Source organism: Lynx canadensis, chromosome A3 (assembly GCF_007474595.2).
Source record: "Lynx canadensis isolate LIC74 chromosome A3, mLynCan4.pri.v2, whole genome shotgun sequence".
NCBI classification, from domain to species: Eukaryota; Metazoa; Chordata; class Mammalia; order Carnivora; family Felidae; genus Lynx; species Lynx canadensis.
Genome location: NC_044305.1, coordinates 20914419 through 20928492, shown reverse-complemented (window position 1 = coordinate 20928492; position 14074 = coordinate 20914419). Strand labels below are relative to the sequence as shown.

The 14074-nt window shown below is 47.4% G+C and overlaps 1 long non-coding RNA gene and 2 other non-coding genes across 3 annotated transcripts; all 3 read left to right on the top strand.

Annotated features, from left to right (window-relative positions):
- The first annotated feature begins 8933 nt into the window (after positions 1–8933).
- LOC115510109 lies at positions 8934–13590 on the top strand. Its single transcript, XR_003967614.1, has 4 exons — positions 8934–9836; positions 11397–11466; positions 13019–13126; positions 13214–13590. It is a non-coding gene; the product is annotated as an uncharacterized LOC115510109 (long non-coding RNA).
- Positions 10367–10502, top strand: LOC115511350. Its single transcript, XR_003968014.1, has one exon. It is a non-coding gene; the product is annotated as a small nucleolar RNA SNORA71 (small nucleolar RNA).
- On the top strand, positions 12148–12281 carry LOC115511348. The gene has a single exon (XR_003968012.1). It is a non-coding gene; the product is annotated as a small nucleolar RNA SNORA71 (small nucleolar RNA).
- Positions 13591–14074: the final 484 nt, after the last annotated feature.

Here is a 14074-nt window from a genome sequence, read left to right as displayed (position 1 = left end):
AAACCTTACTGTACCTGGCCATTGTCCTCCTTTGCTTCTTACTGCTCCTCTGTTACTGTGTCTTTTGGGGGAAGTAGACTGGCTCCTGCAGGGTGGGACTGAGACCTGACAGAAGCCATATCCAGTCTAGCCCCTCAGCGCCTCTCAAGCAGGACAAGCTCTTCCTAAGCTGCTCGTGGCCTGAATCTTGGCCTGTTCTGGGGTCTCCAATAGCCCCAGGCCCTCACCAGATGCTTCCCACCGTGGTTGGTTTCCACTCACATCTCAGCCTCTCCTGTCTAGGTCGGCTAGCTGGGTCCCTCCCAGCCTCTCTCCTACTAGTTTTGCTTCTGGTTCATTTTTGTCCTGGGCTGAGGACCGCTGGTTCTGGAGAGGGCCTCAGCATGGGCTCAGCGAAGTTATAATTGGCTCAGGACTCTGCCATGGAGACAGGCATGAGAAGATGTGGCCCTCTCCACCTCCAGAGGTTGGCAAGGCTGGGCCCTGGAGAACTGGAGTCCTAGCTAAAGACTGATAAACTCAGCGATGACTTTAGACTTCCCTTCTATCCACGGTGGACAATCCTTGAAAACAAGCTTCTTGACTAATAAAGCTAGATGTTCCTAGCTAATTAACTCGGCTGAGCAACAGCTTGGAACCTTCCTTGCTAACTGAATCACTGAGATATTTGAGGGTCATTACTTAAACTTTCCTGGCTTGTTAACTTTCTTGCTTGAATACTTGGGCATTCTAGGATAATATTTGACTTTGCCTCATTATCTTTCAGCATGGTAGCTGACCACATTCATTCTTCACTCTTAAAACCTTGGATTTTCCTGACCAAGAGCATCGGAGCTCCCCCCTCCCCCCATACCACCCCCGGGCTGTTTCTCTGGGACTTCCAAGATAAAAACAGAAGAATGCTTCTATGATTCCACCGTTATGTATGATATTGGCAAATGGATTGTGATATATATTGTATTTCTAGAATTCTAAGAAATTTTTAAAGTTATAAATGGATATTAGCGTTTATCAAGTGATGGTGATGATCACAATGTTGATCCTAAAATGTATTAAACCATCTTCCTCTAACTCAGCACCTATTTTTTTCATGTTTATTTGTTTTTGAAAGAGAGAGAGAGAGACACAAAGCAAGGCAGGGAAGGGGCAGAGAGAGAGGGAGACACAGAATCCGAAGCAGGTGCCAGGCTCTGAACTGTCAGCACACAGCCCAACGCGGGGCTTGAACTCACGAACCTCAAGATCATGACCTGAGTTGAAGTCAGACGCTTGACTGACTGAGCCACCCAGGCGCCCCACTCAACATCTACTTTTAAAAATTTTTTTAATGTTTTTTTTTTTTTTTAATTTTTGAGACAGAGAGAGTCAGAGCATGAGCAGGGGAGCAGCAGAGAGAGAGGGAGACACACAATCTGAAGCAGCTGTCAGCCCAGAGCCCGACACAGGGCTTGAACTTACAGACGGTGCGATGGTGACCTGAGCTAAAGTCGGACACTTAACCGACTGAGCCACCCAGGCGCCCCGTCAACATCTATTTTTTAGGCACCTGGGTGGCTCAGTCAGTTGAACATCCATTTTTTAAAAAGCACTTATGGTACTAAGTTTCAATGTATTATCTGACCTACCTTTAAATTTTTTAATTGCAGTACAATATACATACCTTACAGGTTATCATCTTGACCATTTTACTTATTTATTTGGGGGGGGAGTGAAAGGGGAGAGGAAGCAGAGCCCAGTGTGGGGCTTGATCCCACGACCCTGAGATCACACATGACCTGAGATGAAATCAAGAGTCGGGTGCTCTGACTCAGCCCCTCAGGCGCCCCTCATCTTGACCATTTTATTTTATTTTATTTTTTAAATTTTTTTAACATTTATTTATTTTTGAGACAGAGAGAGACAGAGCATGAATCGGGGAGGGTCAGAGAGAGAGGGAGACACAGAATCTGAAACAGGCTCCAGGCTCTGAGCGGTCAGCACAGAGCCCGATGCAGGGCTCGAACTCACGGGCCGTGAGATCGTGACCTGAGCCGAAGTCAGACACTTAACCGACTGAGCCACCCAGGCGCCCCTCATCTTGACCATTTTAAAATATTCAGTTCAGTACTGTCAAGGACGTTCACACTGTTGTGCAACCGGTCTCCAGAATTTTTATCTTGCATAACTGAAACCGTACCCTTTAACCAACGATTCCCCATTCCTCCCTTCCCCAGCCCCTGACAGCTACCATTCTCCCTCTGTCTCTGAATTTGACTACCCTAAGTGCTTCATCTAAGTGGAATCACGTAGTATTTGTCCTTTTGTGTCTGGTTTATTTCACTTAGCATGATGTACTCAAGGTTCTTCCATGCTGTGGCATAGGCCAGAATTTTTCTTCCTTCCTTCCTTCCTTTCTTCTTTCCTTCCTTCCTTCCTTCCTTCCTTCCTTCCTTCCTTCCTTCCTTCCTTTTTTTTGTTTATTTATTTATTTTGAGAGACGGGGGTGGGGAGAGAGGGAGAGAGAGAGAGAATCCCAAGCAGGCTCTATCTGCCCTGTCCATGCAGAGCCCGATACGGGGCTCCAACTCACAAACTGTGAGATCGTGACCTGAGCCGAAATCATGGGTTAAACACTTAACCGACTGAGCCACCCAGCTGCCCCATATCTTATCTATTTTATTATTTTTTATTTTTTTAACGTTTATTTATTTTTGAGAGAGAGACAGAGTGCAGGCAGGGGAGGGGCGGGGGGGGGACACAGAATCTGAAGCAGGCTCCATGCTCTGAGCTGTCAACACAGAGCCCGATGCGGGGCTCGAACTCACGAACCGTGAGATCATGAACTGAACTGAAGTCGGAGGCTTAACCGACTGAGCTACCCAGGCGCCCCAATGTCTTATCTATTTTCAAGTTTAAAATTAATAAAGTTTTAATAATAAAACTGAGGTTCAGAAAGATGAAGTGAATTGCTAATACAGCTAATATGCAGCAGGGAATAATTTTAACTGTGTCTGTTGTATTCGTTTCCTAGGGCTGCCATAACAAAGCACCACCAACTGTGTGGCTTACAATGGCAGAAATTTATTCTCTCATTCTTCCGGAGGCTAGAAGTCTGAAATCAACGGTCAGACGACATTCACAAGACAGGAGCACAGTTACCGCCCTTCAGGGACATTGGGGCCAAGGCTAATTCCACCTGAAAGTTGCCAATATATTTTTAAAGATGTTTACGACTATTTTCATGAGCTGGACTGTAATTTACTTTCCTTCACTGACCTTGTCTAATTTGGGGGTTATGGTTGTTACACGAACTGAGAACAGCTCCTTCTTTTTCTATTATCTTGGAGACCGTGTAAGGCTGAAAAGCTGGGTATGATGTTTTCTTTCGGGAAATGGTGTTAACTAATGATTCAATATTTTATTATTTAAAAATTAAAAAATAAATTCAGTTTATTTTGAGAGACAGAAAGCAAGAGAGAGAGCGCGCGCGCACACACACACAAGTCAGGGGTGGGGGCAGAGAGAGAGGGAAAGAGTGAACTCCACGTGGGCTCCTGGAACCTACGAACCCACCAGATCGTGACCTGAGTAGAAACCAAGAGTCAGTCGCTCAACCAACTGAGCCACCCAGCTGCCCTGCCTGATTCAACATTTTTAAAGTGTTACAAGATTATTCAGGTTTTCTATTTTTCCTTAAGACAATTTTGCTATATATTTTTCAGGAATGTGTTCATTTTACCTAAGTTTTGAATTTTATTTTTGTCTAATTTTTTACTCTCTGCTCTGAGTGTACTATGACCCCTTTCTTTTTTTTTTTTCTTAAAGTCATGTTTTTATTGAGGCGAAATTCTTCTAGTAGAGAATTAACCATTGGAAGGTGAACAGTTCAGTGGCATTTAGTACATTCGCAGTGATGTGCAACCAGCATTTGTGAAAGCTGAAAGGAAAATAGGGTCACATGTGTCCAAGGGTTTTATTTTTATTTTATTTTATTTTATTTTATTTTATTTTATTTTATTTTATTTTATTTTATTTTTTGAAATTTATTGTCAAATTGGTTTCCACACAACACCCAGTGCTCATCCCTAAAGGTGCCCTCCTCACTACCCATCACCCACCCTCCCCTCCCTCCCACCCCCCATCAACCCTCAGTTTGTTCTCATTTTTTAACAGTCTCATATGCTTTGGCTTTCTCCCACTCTAACCTCTTTTTTTTTTCCCTTCCCCTCCCCCATGGGTTTCTGTTAAGTTTCTCAGGATCCACATAAGAGTGAAAATACATGGTATCTGTCTTTCTCTGTATGGCTTATTTCACTTAGCATCACACTCTCCAGTTCCATCCACGTTGCTACAAAGGGCCATATTTCATTCTTTCTCATTGCCACGTAGTACTCCATTGTGTATATAAACCACAATTTCTTTATCCATTCATCAGTTGATGGACATTTAGGCTCTTTCCATAATTTGGCTATTGTTGAGAGTGCTGCTATAAACATAGGGGTACAATGCCCCTCTGTATCAGTACTCCTGTATCCCTTGGGTCAATTCCTAGCAGTGCTACTGCTGGGTCATAGGTTAGGTCTATTTTTAATTTTTTGAGGAACCTCCACACTGCTTTCCAGAGCGGCTGCACCAATTTGCATTCCCACCAACAGTGCAAGAGGGTTCCCGTTTCTCCACATCCTCTCCAGCATCTATAGTCTCCTGATTTGTTCATTTTGGCCACTCTGACTGGTGTGAGGTGATATTTGAGTGTGGTTTTGATTTGTATTTCCCTGATGAGGAGCGATGTTGAGCATCTTTTCATGTGCCTGTTGGCCATCTGGATGTCTTCTTTAGAGAAGTGTCTATTCATGTTTTCTGCCATTTCTTCACTGGATTATTTGTTTTCCGGGTGTGGAGTTTGGTGAGCTCTTTATATATTTTGGATAATAGCTCTTTGTCCGATATGTCATTTGCAAATATCTTTTCCCATTCCGTTGGTTGCCTTTTAGTTTTGTTGGTTGTTTCCTTTGCTGTGCAGAAGCTTTTTATCTTCATGAGGTCCCAATAGTTCATTTTTGCTTTTAATTCCCTTGCCTTTGGGGATGTGTCAAGTAAGAAATTGCTACGGCTGAGGTCAGAGAGGTCTTTTCCTGCTTTCTCCTCTAGGGTTTTGATGGTTTCCTGTCTCACATTCAGGTCCTTTATCCATTCTGAGTTTATTTTTGTGAATGGTGTGAGAAAGTGGTCTAGTTTCAACCTTCTGCATGTTGCTGTCCAGTTCTCCCAGCACCATTTGTTAAAGAGACTGTCTTTTTTCCATTGGATGTTGTTTCCTGCTTTGTCAAAGATTAGTTGGCCATACGTTTGTGGTCTAGTTCTGGGGTTTCTGTTCTATTCCGTTGGTCTATGTGTCTGTTTTTGTGCCAATACCATGCTGTCTTAATCATTACAGCTTTGTAGTAGAGGCTAAAAGTCTGGGATTGTGATGCCTCCTGCTTTGGTCTTCTTCAAAATTACTTTGGCTATTCGGGGCCTTTTGTGGTTCCATATGAATTTTAGGATTGCTTGTTCTAGCTTCGAGAAGAATGCTGGTGCAATTTTGATTGGGATTGCATTGAATGTGTAGATAGCTTTGGGTAGTATTGACATTTTGACAATATTTATTCTTCCAATCCATGAGCACGGAATGTTTTTCCATTTCTTTATATCTTCTTCAATTTCCTTCATAAGCTTTCTATAGTTTTTAGCATACAGATCTTTTACATCTTTCGTTAGATTTATCCCTAGGTATTTTATGCTTCTTGGTGCAATTGTGAATGCGATCAGTTTCTTTATTTGTCTTTCTGTTGCTTCATTATTAGTGTATAAGAATGCACCTGATTTCTGTACATTGATTTTGTATCCCACAACTTTGCTAAATTCATGTATCAGTTCTTTTTTTTTTAATTTTTTTTAACATTTATTTATTTTTGAGACAGAGAGAGACAGAGCATGAATGGGAGAGGGTCAGAGAGAGAGGGAGACACAGAATCCGAAACAGGCTCCAGGCTCTGAGCGGTCAGCACAGAGCCCGACGCGCGGCTCGAACTCACGGACCGCGAGATCATGACCTGAGCTGAAGTCGGACGCTTAACCGACTGAGCCACCCAGGCGCCCCTCATGTATCAGTTCTAGCAGACTTTTGGTGGAGTCTATCGGATTTTCCATGTATAATATCATGCTATGACCCCTTTCTCATTCCTAAAATTGTTTGCCTCTGCTGCTCTACGTATGGTTATGTTCATTTTCTGCCGTTTTACGTTCTGTTTTTGTAATTTCATTGATTTGCTCTATTTAGATCTGTTCGAGTGTCCTTTTTTCTTATTATTTTTTTAACGCATCCAGTGCTATGAGCAGACAGATGGAATTCTTCTTGCATTTTAGAATTAAGTGAGTCCTTCTTTCATAGCAAGAATGAGGATTTCTCTTCTCCTGTGTCAATATTTAAAGCTCATCTATTGGGGTACCTGGGTGGCTCAGTCAGCTAAGCATCTCACTCTGGGTTTCAGCTCAGGTCATGATCTCATGGTTCGTGAGTTGAAGCCCTGCACCGGGCTCTGCACTGACAGTGTGGAACCTGCTTAGGATTCTCTGTCCTCCCCCTCTCTGCCCCTCCCTTGCTCATGAGCATGCACATTCTCTCTCTCTCTCTCTCTCTCAAAAATAAATAAACATGAAAAAATAAAATTAATTGGGGCGCCTGGGTGGTTCAGTCGGTTGAGCATCCAACTTCGGCTCAGGTCATGATCTCAGGGTTTGTGAGTTCGAGCCCCGCGTCGGGCTCTGTGCTGAAAGCTCAGAGCCTGGAGCCTGCTTCAGATTCTGTGTCCCCCTCTCTCTCCGCCCCACCCCTGCTTGTGCTCTGTCTCTCTCTGTCTTTCAAAAATGAATAAACGTTAAAAAAATTTTTTAATAAATAAATAAATAAATAAATAAAATAAAAAATAAAGCTCATTTGTTACAGGCCATGCAATGAGATGTCGAGGTAAGACCCCATCCAGTTCCTAACTACTTCGCATACTATTCCTCTGCCCCTTCCCCGACTTCAGCTTCCGATTCTTCTTCCTCCCTTTCCCCAGACTTCTTCCTGTTCTCCCTTTCTTCGTGAGCCCTTCAATACCCTACCAAAGCATATCACTTCCAAGAAGCCACCTTTTTGGAAATTAATAGAGGGATAACTCTATTCATGGTTCCACAGTTGCTTTTGGATCCATACTTCCTCACATTCACCATGCAAAATCAAGGAAGAAAGTATGACCTACCCAGCTTGGGTCTCACATCCAGTTTTTTGTCAGCGGAGGGCAGGACACCATGAGTGACATTTACAACTCGATTGAATTCAACAGGAAGAGTGCCACAAGAAAACCAGGGAGAAAGAGTGACTAGGTCCAAACTCTGGATAGCCCAGCCACTTAATATCCAGATTCTCTTGAAAATAGGCAATTTGTTGGTCCTAGCTTTTCCAAGAATACCTCTAAATGTAGGCATTGAAATATAATGTTGTTGGCTGGTCATGGTCTGTATCACATGAGGAAAGCATTCATTTAATCCAAGTACGCCGAAATATACTTTTCTGATCAGGAATAGAAATGAAGTATTACCAAAAAAAGAGAAATTAAATATTACCAAACACATTTTTAAGCACCTATTAAATTTCTCTTAGATTGATTTCTGGGTTTGAATTTTGACTCTGATATCTTCTGTTTAGGAGAAGCAATTTGCCACGGGCCCTGTGGGCATGCGAACAATGCAAGGCCGTTGACTCCTTTTTCCCCCAGGCCCTTTCTTAGAGCTGTGTTTTGCAGTGAGCAAACCTTGAAGGATGAGATAAAGTCTCCTCCCACACTAAAAGCAGGCTTACTTCTGTTTGCTCCAAGTGGCAAATCCCCGGAGCTCAGTGTTCCTCTTTTGTAACACTGTAACGCATTGTGTGTCCAGGCAGCCATCATGGGCCCTGCACCACTCCATGGGACCTCGGAGGCACGGGAACCAACAACATCAAGAAACTTAAAGCCCTCTCTGCTTTGCCACAGTAATAAGGTCCTCAGACTGCCTCAGGAATTTTCTGTCCTCTGCCAGCACCTACGAAACAACGGGCTAACCGGTTAGCTCACAAGTAGGGTTCATTCTCAGATCATGCACACTTCTTAACACGTTAACTGCGTGATCTTGTATACATGAATTAAACTTTCTGAGCTTTTGTTTCCTCATCGGCGAAATTAATAATAGTAGGGTTTATCTTATATGATTGACGTGATTAAACGAATCAAAATGCCTGGAATATTGGGTGCATTCAACACTTAGTCATTATTAGTTGATATTATGGTTGTAGCTGTCATCTGTAGCGTTGATGGGATGGGGCGTTGCAGTGACAGCATGCTATGAAAAACACTGTTACACCGTTTCCTCGGGCAGGCCGTTGCTGTTGGCCCTGGCTAAGTAGGTCCCCACTATTATACCACCATGCCCACTTCCTTTGTAGCACTTGTCATGATTTTAAATTATTGCATTTGCTGATTCATTATCTCCACAAGAATATAACAGCAACAAAATATATCAGAACCCTGTCTTCTGCAATACATTTCCAATGCTTAGCCCAGTCCCTAACATGAAGTAGCCGCTCAGTATATTTTTTCTGTGCGGATGGGAGTCTAGATGAACATCTAGATGGATGAATGGATGAGTGCGTAGGAGGATGGATGGATGAGAAAGTTGGTGCCCTCTAACTATTTTCTCTTAGGGGTGGATGGATGGATGGATGGATGGATGGATGCGGCGATGCGAAAGTGAAGGGTCGGATACTTGGCGGGTCAGATATTGACCTCCTATCCACCAGGGGGCGATAAGAGGCAGCGCGCGCGCGTTCAGCCCGGGAGATGCCTCTCTAGGGCGCAGCCCGCCGTCGAGCTGCATTTCCGCCGGCGCGGTACGGGTGTAGCAGTTTCCTGCGGCAGTGGCTGCTGTCCCAAATAGTCCTGAACGATTAGGAGGTGTGCCGCACCCTCTGGCGCCGTCCCCTCTGACCCTGCCGGCGACAGGCCCGGCTCCCCGGGTGAGTCGCTGCGGGGCCGCGATGCACAGGAAACCCCCCCGCGGCCTCCCAAGCCCGGTGCATCATCCCCCCCCCCCCCCACAGGAGGAGAAACTGAGGCCCGAGGGGACGGGGAGAGCCGGCGGAGGTCAGCCCCGATTTCAGGCCCCGCTCCTGGGTCCGGGCCCAGCCCCTCCGCAGGCTGCGGACCTCTCGGGATGCGTGTCCCCGAGAATGGGACTCCGGGTCTGATCCCCCGCTCGCGGGGAAGACTCGTGTCCCGCCAACTACCAGAAGCGGGTCCGGCGACGCGCGGGCCGAGTGCCGCCGCCAGTGGTGCGGAGCCCCGTGTGGCCCCGGGCCTGAAGAGCTCCCGGGGCCGCGTGATTTTCACGCACACACCCACCTCCGGCTCTGGGCCTCGAATCCCCCAAAGCGCTTCATCGGTTGCCCACGAAGTGACCATGTGAGCGTTAACCCGTTTTCTTGTCAACAGCCTTTAAGAGAAAGCGTTAAAACCCCCGTTGTGCAGAGCGGTTGCGTGAGTTTTCAATTGGGGGCGCTCGCGGGGCCCCAGAGCGGCAGAGACCGATTCCGGTGTCTTTGTTTTGCAGTAAAGCCCCTTCCCCGTGCTGTCTCCTGCGTAGGCGTTGCGGGCTCTGGGGCTCTGTTGGAAGCAGATGGAAACTCTCCGTTGGACGGCTTTGGGGGCTGTGCGTCAGGCAGCGCCCCCTTCTTTGCTGCAGGACCCTGAGCCGCAGCGCCGGATGTGCCCCCGCGGTGTCCAGGGGGTGAGGCCTGGGTAAGTGCTGCTGCTCAGGAGATCCTTGAGCAGGGGACTCGTTGCCTTCCTGCCACACCACGGTGGGAGGTTTGCGTGGGGTGGGGGGGCGTCCTGGAGCTCCTGCGGGTCCTGAGAAAGCCCCCAGGAGGCCTGGTGTGGTGGATGGGGGGTGTGTCTGGGGGGCCAGAGAGGTCTGGGTTCAATTCAGATCCTGCCTCAGCCTGTGGCGAGCGCATCACGTTGGCTAGGTTACGTCCTTCTGAGCTCCGCTGTGTTTTAAGTGGGGAAACTGCCAGAGCTCTGGGAGGACAGAAGTCTTGTCTGTGTTCTTTGTCATTGAGCCCACGGTTGGTGGCGCATAGTAGATCGTCCGTCTGTATCTGTGGGGGACTAAACAACGTAGGCGTTTTTGCCGCGAGTTGGACAACGTAGGCGTTTTTGCCGCGAGTTGGTCTTCACGTGCCCCCTTTTGATGACGGGAGATGGCGTCTTTCCATGAGATGGTGATGGCACTCAGGGTCCCGGGCTTGGCTGGGCAGCTCTCCTCTGCCTGGGAACATAGGCTACTGACATGGGCTGCCTGTGTCCAGGTCAGTGATAGTGCAGGGAAGGGAATTGCTAAAAGCGTTTCCCCATCTTGGGAACGTCCACTCCTGTCCCTTCCAAACCTGGGGCTTTCCTGCACTTCCTCTTTCCTACCCACTTTTAAATTTTTTTTTTTTTAATGTTTATTTATTTTTGAGACAGAGACAGAGCATGAATGGGGGAGGGGCAGAGAGAGAGGGAGACACAGAATCGGAAACAGGCTCCAGGCTCTGAGCCATCAGCCCAGAGCCTGACGCGGGGCTTGAACTCACGGACCGCGAGATCGTGACCTGGCTGAAGTCGGACGCTTAACCGACTGCGCCACCCAGGCGCCCCTTTTTTAAATTTTTTTTTTTTAATGTTTATTTATTTTTTTCCTACCCACTTTTAGATGTCTCCTGTCACCTGGTGCCAATGTCGGGCTCACTGGTAATTCAGGCAGAGGATTCAGGGAAGGAGTTGTCCTGTGTTTGGAGGGTCCACGTCCACACCTTCCAGGAGTTTTCCCACACCCCTTCCTCTCTGTAGACACCTTGGGCCCCCAGGGCCCTCGGGGCAGTTGTGTATACGTTAGGGTCACTGTTGGAGCTTTCATTTCTGCCCCTGCTGTTGGGAACCAGGCTATACGTGTCACTTGAGTTCTCCTCGAGGCCCAGCATAGTTGCTGTCAGACAGCCACGGCACTCCCATAAATCCGGCATTGGCGTCCTTTCCAGCCTCTCACTGGTTAATTATGCATTAATCGGCATTGGCCACCCTGTCATAGACCAAGCACTGTCTCCCCCTAGGACAGTAGGGTTAACTACTGTCTTCTCTATGAGGAAATAGCATGTCTGTTTAGGAAATAATAACAGCCGATCTTCGTCAAATGCTTACTTTACTATCTGCTAACCACTGTGCTGAGACCTTTCCTGATGCTTGCCCTGCCCTGCCCTGCCCTGGTGTGAGCAGGGACATGTTGGGGGCCCATTCTTGGGTTCTTGTCTATTGCAGATGAGCCCACTGTGTGGAGAGACATCATGGGAGTTCTATCAGGAACATTCTAGACCCCAGTGTCCTTGAGGTAAGATCTCTGGTTTGTTCTCTGGAGTGTTGGTTCCTTGCATCTGGTACAATCATGTGGGGGTTCCTAGGGGCTTCCTAAGAAGGTATAGGGGAGCTGAGAAGTGAGAAGGTAATGTCCATGAGTCCTCAGATCTGTTCCCCACCTCAGCCCCAGGTAACCTAGATCACATCTGGTCCCTGACATGTCTTCAATGGCTGCTGCAGAGGAAAGGCCTCCAGAGTCTCACTGGGTGATGAGAGCTCTCTGGGGCATCTGCCTTCCCTCCCTGGAGTGACGGCAGAAGCATGTTTTTAATGGGAAATGAGTGGACCCATGCATCAGAGTCTCCCGTCCCCTGGGTTTGAATCCCCTTCTGCTGCTCTCTAAGTCAGTGATCTATTCAGAACTTTATTTTCTTCATTTAAAACAACAAACTTATGATAGTAGTGACTTCTGTGCTGCTTAAAACCACAGGATCCCTATCGTTTCCAACCCTAATATTTTCCCAGTGTTTGTGTCCAAAGTGAGTTTTCTTTGATTCCACTTGGCAGGGAGGTTCTATGGGGCTTTTGCAAGAAAGAGTGGCCACTCACGGGGTCCTGTGCTTGGGTAGTTTTCCCAGATTCCACCTATTCCACAGGCCAGTAGCACCTGCTCCCCTTCCTAGGTCTCTCTCTCTCTCTCTCTCCCCTTGCATGCACCTGCATTCAGAAGCGATCACGGGCTGTCTGTGCTCTGGTCATTGATAATGCAGGGAGAGGAATTGTTGAAAGCAGTTTCCCGTGTTTGGAGGGTCTACACCCATCCCTTTCAAATGCTGGCGCTTTCGCACACTCCTGTTTCTCCCCAGCTAGTGCTGTCTGGTCTCAGGCATTGAGGGCTGCTGTGTGAGAGTCAATGACGGGAGACTTGAGCTTGGCCTTTCTCAGCTTGGCCTCCTGTTACGGGAAAACGGGCTATGTCGGTGTCGAGGTTTCGAAACTTTCTGGGGTTTAAGGAGCCAGGATGAATTCTGCATGATGACGTTACGCGATACTGGGTGGTTTATACTGATTGCCATAACGTTTTCAAAGGGAGGTCTCTTTTTGGATATGGTGGCCCTGTGCACGCCTTTGAAGGGGTGGAACGTGATGGGAAATAGAAAGGTATTGGGTGGTGGGGGGAGCAACACGAGAAGGAGTTTGACGCAGGGATGAGCACAAGCACTTGGGAGACAGACGTGCAGGGATGTAATAGACAGTGGAGAGAGGCTGCGGTGGTGGCCTTCACTCCCAACATGGGGGATGGGGGCTCAGTGGGAGGAGCCTCTGAGCTTGAGCCCTCCAGCCACCTCTCTACCAATTACTATATCTGCTCTTGCCCTGCAAAGGCCCAATTGTTAAGAGATCGTTTTATTTTGACCCTTCTCTGGGAACATTGAGATTCATTTTTGAGCTGTGTTTGGTGTGAAACAAAACTGGCGGCTCGTCCCTGATGAATGGGGGCATTCTCACTGATAGCAGCTTGAAGACAGTTGAGAGAGAACATTGGAAACCAAACGCATGTTGTGACCCTCTGCTCTTCACCCTAGGGATGCTGCCTCGGATCTAGAGATTGTTGGAAGAATCCTTAAGGAGATGCAGCATTGGTCCTCTCAGGATGACCTGGGTCCCAGCTGCCCTGGAGGGACCTCCTCATGGTGAGTTAATGCCAAGGGGCTAAGTTGGCCTGTGTTAGTGATACAGAAGTTCCAAGCACTTGGTCTCATTGGACTTTTCTGCCTTAGATTATTTCGGAGTTGATCATGGACACTGGCAGAGTGAAGAATGATGTCGCCACGTGAACCATGGCCAGACCTTCTTATCCTGTTGCCTCAGCACAGCCTGGAGGGACTTTTCTCTCTGCGTGAGCAGGCCAGAGGGAAAGTCCTGGGACCCTGGAGACTTGAGGTCCAGAGCTAGAGACTTCAGCTGGCCCTGCCGCTCCCCCAGCAGGTGTCACACAGCACCTGGGACCAGGAAGACTGGTTCCCTTCCACCTGAGCCAGGTGTCCAGCAGGCTCCACGTGCCCCTGCCTATTCCTCCTGTAACTTTTTACAACCAAGAATTTTCTGCACTGTGCATCCTTGTCCCCTCACCCACCCAATAAATCTTGAAACTGCCCTCCTCGTTTTGTTTTGCTTCTCTTTTAAAACCCATACCTCCAGGGGCGCCTGGGTGGCTCAGTCAGTTAAGCGTCCAACTTTGGCTCAGGTCATGATATCATGGTTCTTGAGTTCGAGCCCCGCGTCGGGCTCTGTGCTGACAGCTCGGAGCCTGGAGCCTGCTTCAGATTCTGTGTCTCCCTCTGTCTCTGCCCCTCCCCTGCTCGTACTCTTATCTCTCTACCTCTCAAAAATAAACATTAAAAATTTTTTAAAAATAATAAATTCATACCTCCACGTGCCAGCAAGGTAGGTATACGGAAAGTGGGTCACAAGCAGATCTTCCATTTTTTACTCACTGAAATGTTCCATTTAATGCACTCCTAAGGCTCAACTTAGGGGTTAGGAGTTGGGATGTAGGAATTGAAGTAGGGGTTGAACAATCCCAAGTGCTTCTGGGGGGGCTCAGGTTTGGGAGAAAAGGGAAATGTTAGAGTCATTGG